This window comes from Bos grunniens, chromosome 11, assembly GCF_055505025.1.
Source record: "Bos grunniens cultivar Pamir isolate PY7600 chromosome 11, Bosgru_T2T1.0, whole genome shotgun sequence".
Classification (NCBI taxonomy): domain Eukaryota; kingdom Metazoa; phylum Chordata; class Mammalia; order Artiodactyla; family Bovidae; genus Bos; species Bos grunniens.
This window is the reverse complement of record NC_141175.1, coordinates 48941694-48955388: the sequence shown is the minus strand read 5'-3', so window position 1 is coordinate 48955388 and position 13695 is coordinate 48941694. Positions and strand designations below refer to the sequence as shown.

Here is a 13695-nt window from a genome sequence, read left to right as displayed (position 1 = left end):
ATTTATTTTCTCAGAAAATATGCTCTCCATGCTACTGTTGCTGTCTGTAATTGGTTTTGAATGTAACTTTTCCAAAAAGTGAAACTATGGAACAAGGAAGTATGTGCCACACTTTGGAAAATTATTTGAAAATGTAGGTTTTGAATTGTTCCTAATGCCCTGCCATGTGATTTGTAGTAGTAAGTCACTGTCTTTGTGTACTACCTTTTAAGGAATAAGCATTCTAGAGCACAGAATACTGACAGAGGGTGTGAAGCCATTATTTTAAGAACAAAGTGCAATAAGGTGACTGAGGTGACTACCCACATCTCATCCTCTATCTCTAAACGCTAAATTTGGCCTCTTCTCCTTATGATTTTTGTTTGGTCTTGTTCAGTTTCCCCTCATCCGTTATCAGAGAGAGCTCTCCCGTCTCCTCACTGCTGGAAGACAAGGGTTATTTCAATCCCTCATGTTCCTTCCTGCTTCTAATATTTTTCCTTCTATGAGTTACTCCAGCAGCCAATGTTTAGAAAAAAATAAACACATGCACATGCATATGTGTATATACATATATATATTTATATATTATATATGTAATATATATATTATATATGTAGTATATATATACACACACACACACACACACACACACACATATATATTTACTTTTACTGTACAGACCTAAGGGATTGGTTCCAGAATTTCCTGAGATTGGTTCCAAACTCCACAGATGCTGAAGTCCCTTATATAAAATGACATAGTATTTGCATATAACCAGTACATATCTTCCTATATACTTTAAATCATCTCTAGATTACATATAATAGAGAGTACAATGTAAATGCTATATAAATAGCTGCTCTGTGACAAATTCAAATTTTGCTTTTTGAAAATTTATGAAATTTTTTTCAGTTATTTTTGATCTATGGTGGGTTGAATTCAAAGATGTGGAACCTGTGGATATGGAGGGCAACCTGTATTTATATATACATATACTTCCTGTGACAAGATTCCTTTTTCTTTCTCTCCTTACCCCCTCCCTCCTCCCTTCCCCTCTCCCCTCCCCCTCCTTCCTTCTTTCCTTCCTGTCTTTTTTCTAGCTTTTAGCATGATATATATTTCTATAGTGTAATGCTTCCTTGAGACTCTGAAGTAGTTAATTTGGGAGATTTTCAGCAAATAAAAAATTTAAAACCACCAGTTTGTTTATAATGATTAGAATTATAATTTAATAATAAGAGGATAATATTGAGCAGTAGTTAAGGAGATATTTAACACTTTTTTTGTACTTTGGTTGTTTTGCTTCTGCTGCTGCTGCTACTGCTGCTAAGTCACTTCAGTCGTGTCCGACTCTGTGCGACCCCATAGACGGCAGCCCACTAGGATCCTCTGTCCCTGGGATTCTCCAGGCAAGAATATTAGAGTGGGTTGCCATTTCCTTCTCCAATGCATGAAAGTGAAAAGTGAAAGTGAAGTCGCTCAGTCGTCTTAGCTACCCCATGGACTGCAGCCTACCAGGCTCCTCCGTCCATGGGATTTTCTCAGGATTTTTTTTTTTTTTAATTTCCTGCAATAAGTAGTCATTTAATTAAAGAACAAAATTAACAGGAATCAAAATGTTGCAGCTGTATTTTTTGTTAGACATTATATAAAAAAAGAAAAAGTATAATACAGTAAATCATTTTGTATAACAGGAACTTAAAGAGTTCTCTAATTGTGATGAGAATAAAAAGGTCTTTTCCACATGATACTGAAGACACTGCGTACACGTCCCTTGGTCACAGCCTCAGTGTGGTGACCCTGCACACACATGTCACCATCCTCGGTCACACTGCAGAACTGTAAAACAAGGCGGGAAGGCAAATAACAGTTTTCTTCAGGTCGAGTTCCTGGGGTCTCTTCTGACCCCAACAGTTGACACTCCTCAGGCCCCAGAGAGTGAAGGGTGTCCTCTGGTCATTCTCTCACAGGTGAGCGCAGCCAGGATTTCACCTGTGTGTGTGGTCCTGCTTTTCTGGCAAACACAGCAGGTAGTCATGAGCTGAACTTCAGGAAAGCTCCCTGATGAATGTTCAGTGTTGGTATCAAAAATTAAGCACAATCCTTCTCAGAAGAAAATCTCTATGGCCTTTGGAATCTTGTCAGATGCTTGCTTGATGCATGTACCTCCATTTCATTACTTTTGTATTCATTCAGTTCTTTACGAATTGCTGCCTTATCTGCTGCCAACGGTCTCATCCAGGGTTTGTCTGCCCGTCTGTCATAGTCCTGTGCTTTCGTCACCTCCACATAATCACTGAATCGTATCAGAATTTTTCTGTCTCTCAGTTCATCAACCGTGGGTCTCTGATTAAGCTTTCTTGTCAACCTTTGCTTGATTTCTCTTCTTTCCTCTTGCTCTGTCTGATCATTCCTTTATTTCAAGGTATTTCTTCTCTCCAGTTCCTCCACCACGGGTCTTTGGCTCAATCGTTTGGAGAGCTTCATTTCCATCTGCTGCCGGATCTCCTGCCTCTCCTCATCCGTCCTCTGGGGGAAGATGTTTCGGTCCTCCAGCTCCTGCCTGCTGGGCCGGTTCCTCAGCTTCACCGCTAGAAGCTCCTTCTTGCATTTCCTCGGCAGCGTCCCAGAGATGATGGAGTCGTTCAGGGCCTCTTCGTCCTGATACAAGAGCAGGTCGTCCTTGAGTTCAGAATTCAGGATCAGGTTCTCCTTATTCTCCTCAGACTCCTTGGCCACAGTCCGCTTACCGTCAGAGGCCCCGTCGAAGCTCCAGGCCTCCTCCCGCTCCTTGCCCCGCTCCACGCTGCACGTCCTTGACAGCCCGACGTCCACGCACTTCTTCGGGGACCCTTTACTGTCCCTGCCTTGGAAGCTGTCCTGGCGGTGCTTGGTGGCCAGTGCCCTGTGCAGCTCCTCAGTGACGCGGCTGAGGGGCAGAGGCCGGCGGACAGTGGTGAGATGAGGAGACCCCGTGGGCGTGGAAAGCTGTCCTCGGAGGGAAGGGTCAGTACTTTTCCCGCCAGAGCCTTGAAAGAGTACTGGAGTGGGTTGCCATTGCCTTCTGCTTCTACCCCATATATTTAAGCCAGGAAACTCTTCTCTACTCAATAACTTAACCCAGTTTTTGAAAGCTAGTTCTTTCCTGAAGCCTCAAAAGGAATAAGATTGTCATCTTAAGGGTGGGGAAATCCAATGAAATCTCATACTAAAAGTTGAATTCATGTAATCATTTTTTCCAAGGCAAAATCTTCAAGGAAATCTTTCATTATCTAATTTATCCCTTTATCTGTCTTACTCTTTTTATGTATATTATCTGTGTCTTTGGTGTCATGCTAACCTTGAGGGTCCTGGAACTTTCTAGTGCTTGTATTTAATAACAATTTACAAGCTATGCACTATCACTCAGTTTGAATAAAGGTGAGCAAGGCTGAGGTCTAGCATAGGGAGAAATGGATTTGTAGATGCCTACAGGCCTATGTCTTCTTACAGAATGGCTGAAACCAGGCAAGAAATAGAATAGTTTTTAAAGTTCTACTACTAAGCCCCTTGAATCAATTTGTATGCTCCTGATTTTATTTTCAGGAGTATTTTTGTACGGTAATATAACCTACAGAGTATTTTTGCCCGATTATCAGTTATATTTTTAAATTATAGAAGAACATTTCCTGAGCTTCTATTGATTGCATCAGGCTATATTTGGTTCTATAAAAAATTCAACAAATATTAATTTAGTGCCAATTATGAAGGAGACTAATCAATGCCTTAGAGGGAGAAGAGAAAACATAAAATACCACTCTCATTTTGCAGGATTTTATAATCTAGCTTAAAAGTTGTAGAAAAATTTCTGCAGAAACAATGCAAATCAGTGTAGGTGGGTACTAAATTTGTGTAAGTTTTAAGGGAAGAGAATATTTATAGGCAGCCAGAGCTGCTTATGCATATGCCAGGATGGGTTTAAATGATGCATAGCAACCATTTTCTTTCCCTTTCCCTTCCTTTCTGCTCCCCTCTTTTTCTTTTAAAACTCAACCTTTGGCTTTTGGATAGATTGTGATTTCCATCACTAAAAGAATTTTAGTGTTCTTGAACATTCCTCATCATCTCTGTGTCCTCACTGACTCTCACAGAGCCTGATGCAATGAGTTCACATGGCTAATTGAATGGAACCCACACCCAGTGAAAGCCGTCAAAATCTTGTGGCTCTTTTTTCCTTTCCAAATGCACACTCTGTCAAATTATCTGAGTTTGGAATTTTAGGGGAAAAAGGATTGCCTAATGACAGTTGTTTTTTGTTAACTTGTCTATGGCTCCCTTTGTTGTTGTCTTTGTTGTTCAGTTGTTAAGCTGTGTCCAACTCTTTGAAGTTATATACCCAGGGATTTTGAATGCTTTCAAATTGTGGTGGACCATATAGAAGCTGAGCTGTACCATAAAGAAGAACTGATGCTTTTGCATTGTGGTGCTGCTGAAGACTCTTGAGAATCCCTTGGACAGCAAGGAGATCTAACCAGTCAATTCCGAAGGATATAAACCCTGACTATTCATTGGAAGGAGTGATGTTGAAGCCGAAGCTCCAGTACTTTCACCAACTGATACAAAGAACTGACTCATTGGAAAAGACCCTGATGCTGGAAAAGACTGAGGGAAGGAGGAGAAGGGGGCCACAAAGGATGGTTGGATGACATTGACATAATGGACATGAGTTTGAGTAAACTCTGGGAGATAGTGATGGACAGGAAAGCCTGGAGTTCTGCAGTTCATGGGGTCACATAGAGTTGGATACAATTTAGTGACTGAACAACAACAACAACAACAACAAAGGGCTTTGGTGGATATTAAAAATGAGTCATTATATTAAAACTCCAAAAGCTAATTTTAGGAAAGTAATATAGCCAGATCAGATCAGATCAGTTGCTCAGTCATGTCTGACTCTTTGCGACCTGATGAATCGCAGCACGCCAGGCCTCCCTCCATCACCAACACCCGGAGTTCACTCAGACTCACGTCCATCGAGTCAGTGATGCCATCCAGCCATCTCATCCTCTGTCGTCCCCTTCCTCTCCTGCCCCCCAATCCCTCCCAGCATCAGAGTCTTTTCCAACGAGTCAACTCTTTGCATGAGTTGGCCAAAGTACTGGAGTTTCAGCTTTAGCATCATTCCTTCCAAAGAAATCCCAGGGCTGATCTCCTTCAGAATGGACCGGTTGAATCTCCTTGCAGTCCAAGGGACTCTCAAGAGTCTTCTCCAACACCGCAGTTCAAAAGCATCAATTCTTCGGTGCTCAGCCTTCTTCACAGTCCAACTCTCACATCCATACATGACCACTGGAAAAACCATAGCCTTGACTAGACGAAACTTTGTTGGCAAAGTAATGTCTCTGCTTTTGATATGCTATCTAGGTTGGTCATAACTTTCCTTCCAAGGAGTAAGCCTCTTTTAATTTCATGGCTCTAATCACCATCTGCAGTGATTTTGGAGCCCCCAAAAATAAAGTCTGACACTGTTTCCCCATCTATTTCCCATGAAGTGATGGGACCGGATGCTATGATAGTCGTTTTCTGAATGTTGAGCTTTAAGCCAACTTTTTCACTCTCCTCTTTCACTTCCATCAAGAGGCTCTTTAGTTCCTCTTCACTTTCTGTCATAAGGGTGGTGTCATCTGCATATCTGAGGTTCTTGATATTTCTCCCAGCAATCTTGATTCCAGCTTGTGTTTCTTCCAGTCCAGCGTTTCTCATGATGTACTCTGCATATAAGTTAAATAAAAAGGGTGACAATATATAGCCTTGACGAACTCCTATTCCTATTTGGAACAAGTCTGTTGTTCCATGTCCAGTTCTAACTGTTGCTTCCTGACCTGCATACAAATTTCTCAAGAGGCAGATCAGGTGGTCTGGGATTCCCATCTCTTTCAGAATTTTCCACAGTTTATTGTGATCCACACAGTCAAAGGCTTTGGCATAGTCAATAAAGGAGAAATAGATATTTTTCTGGAACTCTCTTGCTTTTTCCATGATCCAGCGGATGTTGGCAATTTGATCTCTTGTTCCTCTGCCTTTTCTAAAACCAGCTTGAACATCAGGAAGTTCACGGTTCACATATTGCTGAAGCCTGGCTTGGGGAATTTTGAGCATTACTTTACTAGTGTGTGAGATGAATGCAATTGTGCAATAGTTTGAGCATTCTTTGGTATTGCCTTTCTTTGGGATTGGAATTAAAACTGACCTTTTCCAGTCCTATGGCCACTGCTGAGTTTTCCAAATTTGCTGGCATATTGAGTGCAGCACTTTCACAGCATCATCTTTCAGAATTTGAAATAGCTCAACTGGAATTCCATCACCCCACTAGCTTTGTTCTTAGTGATGCTTTCTGAGGCCCACTTGACTTCACATTCCAGGATGTCTGGCAGCTATAGTAAGTATTTTTTGCCAAAATCTTTTGACACTTTGCAATTTCAGTTCATTAATGTCACCTGGAAATTTCTGATTGAGTAATTAAAATTTGCTTTTAATACAATATAAAAGAGCCACAGAGTTGTAAAATATTCCCCAGTGCCAACTTGGAAGTGTTCTTGTTGATTCTCAAAAAAATGCCATCCATAAAAATATGGATGGTTAGTTGAATACATTTATCATCCAGACACCAGGACCTTTTTTGCACCTGTAGTATCTCCATGCTCCTCTGTAGTTTGAGATATTTCCCTCTTGAGAAACCTATATGCAGGTCAGGAAGCAACAATTAGAACTGGACATGGAACAACAGACTGGTTCCAAATAGGAAAAGAAGTACGTCAAGGCTGTACATTGTCACCCTGCTTATTTAACTTCTATGCAGAGTACATCATGAGAAACGCTGGGCTAGAATCAAGACTGCTGGGTGAAATATCAAGAACCTCAGATATGCAGATGACACCACCTTTATGGCAGAAAGTGAAGAGGAACTAAAGAGCCTCTCGATGAAAGTGAAAGAGGAGAGTGAAAAAGTTGGCTTAAAGCTCAACATTCAGAAAACGACGATCATAGCATCCAGTCCCATCACTTCATGGGAAATAGACGGGGAAACAGTGGAAACAGTGTCAGACTTTATTTTTGGGGGCTCCAAAATCACTGCAGATGGTGACTGCAGCCATGAAATTAAAAGAGGCTTACTCCTTGGAAGGAAAGTTATGACCAACCTAGATAGCATATTCAAAAGCAGAGACATTACTTTGCCAACAAAGGTCCGTCTAGTCAAGGCTATGGTTTTTCCAGTAGTCATGTATGATGTGATAGTTGGACTGTGAAGAAAGCTGAGCACTGAAGAATTGATGCTTTGGAACTGTGGTGTTGGAGAAGGCTCTTGAGAGTCCCATGGACTGCGAGGAGATCCAACCAGTCCATTCTAAAGGAAATCAGTCCTGGGTGTTCTTTGGAAGGAATGATGCTAAAGCTGAAACTCCAGTACTTGGGCCAACTCATGCAAAGAGTTGACTCATTGGAAAAGACTCTGATGCTGGGAGGGATTTGGGGGCAGGAGAAAAAGGGGACGACAGAGGATGAGATGCCTGGATGGCATCACTGACCAGATGGACATGGGTTTGGATGAACTCTGGGAGTTGGTGATGGACAGGGAGGCCTGGCGTGCTGTGATTCATGGGGTTGTAAAGAGTCAGGCATGACTGAGCGACTGAACTGAACTGAAAGCTACAACGGAATGCCAAGACCACATTTAACATCACCAAAGAACATTAAAATCCTTGGGTTTAATCCCATCTAAATGCACATTAACCTTTTTGTAATAAATTATTTGAACTTTTAATTATGTAGAATGGGCAACAAGAAAATCTGCTTAGTTGCCAAAAAGCTTCAATGTTTTGTGTGTGTATTCACATATGAAAGAAAGAGAAAAAGCAAAAGAGAACAAGAGTATGAAGGCTTTGGAAAAAAAAAAAAAAACACAACATTATTTCACCAGAGTGAACATAAATGCTTCCAGAGGAATCAAAATAATGAGTTTCAAGAATCGTTAGCCAAAATTTTTAGGAGAAACTCAAAAAACACATTTTGTGAGGGTCATTTCTTAAGAATTTTGTTATTACTGAAATAGGTAAGAAGTAGGCATCTTGCATTTACCTTACCAGTAAGGAAAATGTGCTGTTTTCAGAGCCTTGGGACTGATACATGGTCATATATTCTGTAAAATCAATGCATGGTATATGTAATCAGCAGTTTAAGAATCTCACTGCTGCTGCGGCTGCTAAGTCACTTCAGTCGTGTCCGACTCTGTGCAACCCCATAGACAGCAGCCCACCGGGCTCCCCCGTCCCTGGGATTCTCCAGGCAGGAACACTGGAATAGGGTGCTATTTCCTTCTCCAAGAATCTCACAGTTGTATCTATTTCTAAATGCTTTCAGATATCAAAAACAAAACATAAAACAAAAACTTTTAAAAATTCCTACTGCTTATTTTATATATTGGTCTTGTTATTTTGTTTCTAAACAGAATACATAAAATTAGAACTACACATTTTGCTTTTTATCTGTTTTAAACATTTAAAAAAATTGACACTTAATTCTCTGAAGTGTCTCTTCATTTTACAGTGCTCTTAAATAATGATTCCCACTTAAAGTCTACATAAACCCCTGGTTATGTGTGTCAGTGAAGATGCTGTCCACGAGACTGAATATTAACATATATGCTTCCTTCTGCTTAATCCATATCACAATAAAAATAGATTTTAGTGACTAACATTTTTGCCATAGTGATTATAATTCTAGTGTAATAGACAGTTCGGCATAAAGGTCTGTTTGCTTCAGAGCTCACTGCATGAGAGCCTAAACTCTTGAAAATAAAACAGATGCCTTGAAAATTATCAGGCTTGTATTTAATTTATGCAGTTTTCCCATTAATAGCGTTATCTATTTAACACATCCATTACACATCCTCAGTGTTAATTTAGACAGAAAAAAATGTAACAACTTCAAAAGGAAATCTTCCATTAAATTAAGGATATTGACTTTAATGGATGTCCCAAATAGACATGGAAATTAACAGGATGAAAAAACAAGTTGATTAAAAGTGGTCCCATTATAATTTGTTATGCCACATAGAATGAAAATATTAAGATGGAATTCACTAAAAAGATATTGCCATTGAAAGCTCTTTGTACTCTAAATACATGATTTTAAAAGCTGTCAAATCATAGACTTTTATGTAAAAATATGACTTTCTGAATAAATCTGCATCTTGCAAAAAAAATTCTGGTATTTAGAAGACTTACTTTATTTTGATGGTCAAGGAGTAGAAGTAGTGATCAACAGGCTTGTTTAACGACCTCATTTCAAAGAAATTCTGGACCTTCTCAGGGCAGGCAGTGTGAATTTTTTTTTTCTTTGCCCCTTTCTCCTCTTTCTGCATTCCATAATTCACAAATAGCTATTATTATGTTCATCAGATTTCTTGAATTCCCTTTGAATGATTCATTATTTCTTTTGGACCTTAAAATCTTTCTGTTTTTTGATCCTATTAAAGTGCCAGTATGCCTGAGTCATCAAGGAGCAACCTCAATAACAGTCCCAGGTGGCACGGGTTTTCCAACTGATGGGCAAGGGATGGGGTAAAAGTGAAAGCTGCTCAGTCGTGTCCAACTCTGTGACCTATGGACTATACAGTTGATGAAATTCTCTTGGCCAGAATACTGGAGTGGGTAGCCGTTCCCTTCTCCAGGGGATCTTCCCAGCTCAGGTTTCAAACCTAGGTTTCTGAAAGTGCAGGTGGATTCTTTACCAGTTGAGCCACCAGGGGAAAAAAAGGATGGGGTAGGAAGAAGAAAAGCAAAGACCAGTGAAAACAGGCAAAGTATAGGACCTGGGGTGAAGAAACAGGGCTAAATAGGGTAAAAGGAAAGGTGAGTGGGAACAAACAATTCCTTCTTTACTATAATATGTCTAGTTCAGCAATTTAACTGATAACCTTTTTAAACTACAGATTCATCCATTCAAATTGTTTTATTATATACTTAAAATTGCACTGGCCTTGGGAAGGCACTGCAACTATAAAGATAAATATAACAGAGCCCCAGTTCAGTCTAATGTATAATGGACTATAAATGTAAATTATTATATTTTAATTAAATTTAAATTACTCATTTATAGTATACTTACTGATGGTTTGCCACACACAGGGCACTGGGTATAAAGTTGTCAAGCAACTTACCATCTTTAAGTAGCTATCTAGTTGAGGAAGACAGAAAATTAATTGTAAAACTCCACAAAATCTATATGATATGTCATGTGTTGATAAATGTATGGAGACAATAAGAGCATAATGGAGGGTATGATAATCATGCTTATTGAAAAGAGGGGAGGGATGATTGGGGTAGTTTTCAAAGGAGAACTGTAACATAAGCCCTCGTGAAGGAGGACTAAGACTTAACCAGACAGAGAAATCTAGAGAAGTCACTGGACATTTTGGGTAAATGAGCACAGCAAGTATAATGGCTGGGAGGTGTTAAGCAACAGGATATAGGCAAATAAATTTAAAAGATATCTTAAGTTTGAATCATCTGTGCTTGTGGAATATGTATGCAGAGGGCTTGGTGGTGGAGGCATGTTTTAGTGGGAGATAACAATGAACAAGCAATCTGTTACTGGGTTACAGAACAAACAGGAGATGGCAAGAGTGAACATCGACATTTTAGGAATCAGAAAACTAAAATGGACTGGAATTGGTGAATTTAACTCAGATGACCATTATATATACTACTGTGGGCAAGAATCCCTTAGAAGAAATGGGGTAACCATCATAGTCAACAAAAGAGTCTGATATGCGTACTTGGCTGAAATCTCAAAAACAAGAGAATGATCTCTGTTCCTTTCCAAGGCAAACCATTCAATATCACAGTAATCCAAGTCTATGCCCCAACCAGTAATGCTGAAGAAGCTGAAATTGAAATGTTCTATGAAGGCCTACAAGACCTTCTAGAACTAACATTCAAAAAATATGTCCTTTTCATTATAGGGGACTGAAATGCAAAAGTAGGAAGTTAAGAAATACCTGGAATAACAGGAAAATTTGGCCTTGGAGTACAGATGAAGCAGGGCAAAGGCTAATAGAGTTTTACCAAGAGAATGTTTTGGTCATAGAAAACACCCTCTTCCAACACACAAGAGGAGATTCTACACATGAACATTGCCAGATAGTCAATACTGAATTCATATTGATTATATTTTTTGCAGCCAAATATGGAGAAGCTCTATAAAGTTAGCAAAAACAAGACTGGGAGTTGACTGTGGCCCAGATCATGAACTCCTTTTTGCCAAGTTGAGAATTAAATTGAAGAAAGTTTATGGAAAACCACTAGACCATTCTGGTGTGACCTAAAACAAATCACTTACATCAGAAGTGACAAATAGATTCAAGGGATTAGATATGATAGAATGCCTGAAGAACTATGGATGGAGGTTCTTGACATTGTACAGGAGGCAGTGATCAAGATCATCCCCAAGAAAAAGAAATGCAAAATGGCAAAATGATTATCTGAGGAGGCCTTACAAATAGCTGAAAAAAGAAGAGAAGAGAAAGGAAAAGAAGAAAAGGAAATAGAAACCCATTTGAAAGCAGAGTTCCAAAAAACAGCAAGGAGAAATAAGAAAGCCTTCCTCAGTGATCAATACAAAGAAATAGAGAGAAAAACTAGAATGGGAAAGACTAGACATCTTTTCAATAAAATTAGAGATGCCAAGGGAACATTTCATGAAAAGATAGGCACAATAAAAGACAGAAAAGGTATGGACCTAACAGAAGCAGAAGATATTAAGAAGAGGTAGCCACAATACACAGAAAAACTATACAGAAAAAGATCTTCACGACCCAGATAATCACATTGGTGGTATCATTCACCTACAGCCAGACATCCTAGAATGCGAAGTCAAGTGGAAGCAATACTACGAACAAAGCTCATTTAAGTGACGGAATTCCAGTTGAGCTATTTCAAATCCCCAGATGATGCTGTGTAGGTGCTGCCTTCAATATGCCAGCAAATTTGGAAAACTGAGCCATGGCCACAGGACTGGGAAAGATCAGTTTTCATTCCAATCCCAAAGAAAGGCAATGCCAAAGAATGCTCAAACTATTGCACAATTGCACTCATCTCACACGTTAGCAAAGTAATGCTCAAAATTATCCAAGGCAGGCTTCAACAGTACGTGAACTGTGAACTTCCAGATGCTCAAGCTGGATTTATAAAAGGCAGAGGAACCAGAGATCAAATTGCCAACATCCGCTGGATCACCAAAAAAGCAAAAGAGTTCCAGAAAAACATCTACTTCTGTATTGTTGACTATGCCAAAGCCTTTGACTGTGTGGATCACAACAAACTGTGGAAACTTCTTAAAGAGGTTGAATACTAGACCACCTGAACTGCCTCCTGAGAAATCTGTATGCAAGTCTAGAAGCAACAGTTAGAACCAGAGCTAGAACAGACTGGTTCCAAATCAGGAAAGGAGTACATCAAGGCTACTTATTGTCACCCTGCTTATTTAACATATGCAGAGTACATCATGAGAAATGCTGGACTGGATGAAGCACAAGCTGGAATCAAGATTGCTGGGAGAAATATCAATAACCTAAAATATGCAGATCACCCCATACATATAGCAGAAAACAAAGAAAAACTAAACAGCCTCTTGATGAAAGTGAAAGTGGAGAGTGAAAAAGTTGGCTTAAAACTCAATATTCAGAAAACTAAGATCATTGCATCTGGTCCCATCACTTCATGGCAAATAGATGTGGAAACAATGGAAACAGTGACAGACTGTTTTGGGGGGCTCCAAAATCTCTGCAGATGGTGACTGCAGCCATGAAATTAAAAGACGCTTACTCCTTTGAAGAAAAGTTATGACCAACCTAGACAGCATATTAAAAAGCAGAGACATTACTTCACCGACAAAGTTCCGTCCTGTCAAAGCTCTGGTTTTTCCAGTAGTCATGTATGGATGTGAGAGTTGGACTATAAAGAAAGCTGAGCGCTGAAGACTTGATGCTTTTGAACCGTGGTATTGGATAAGACTCTTGAGAGTCCCTTGGACTGTAAGGAGTTCCAACCAGTCCATCCTGAAGGAGATCAGTCCTGAATATTCATTGGAAGGGCTGATGCTGATGCTGAAACTCCAATGCTTTGGCTACCTGATGTGAACTGACTCATTGGAAAAGAACCTTATTCTGGGACAGCTGAAGGCAGGAGGAGAAGTGGACTACAGAGGATGAGATGTTTCGATGGCATCACTGATTCGATGGACATGAATTTGAGCAAGCTCAGAGAGTTGGTGATGGACAGGGAAGCCTGACATGCTGCAGTCCATCAGGTGACAAAGAGTTGGACATGACTGAGTGACTGAACTAACTTACTTAGATATCTGGCTGTTAATCAATTGTACGTGATAGTAAGCCATGGAACAATGGGCCGACAGTATAATATTATAGAATCTTTGGCTTGGGTAGTAAAGTGGCCTCACGAATGAATTAGAGGAGGGTCAGCAGTAGTCAGTAAAATCTTTTATTTCATAGTTCAGAGTCTAGGTACTTTATGAGACATGAGCTTACAAAGGAGAATGGGAATGATATCAGTAATGTAAATGGTCAAATAACAGTGAGGGAGAATAATATGGGTTTTGAAATTAGGATCCTTGATAGTCAGGCTCCTGAAAAAAAGCAGAAGTAGATTTTAATCC

The 13695-nt window shown here is 39.8% G+C and overlaps 1 pseudogene; it reads right to left on the bottom strand.

The window, feature by feature from the left end:
• Positions 1-1596: 1596 nt before the first annotated feature.
• Positions 1597-9382, bottom strand: LOC147363073 (phosphatase and actin regulator 3 pseudogene; annotated as a pseudogene).
• Positions 9383-13695: the final 4313 nt, after the last annotated feature.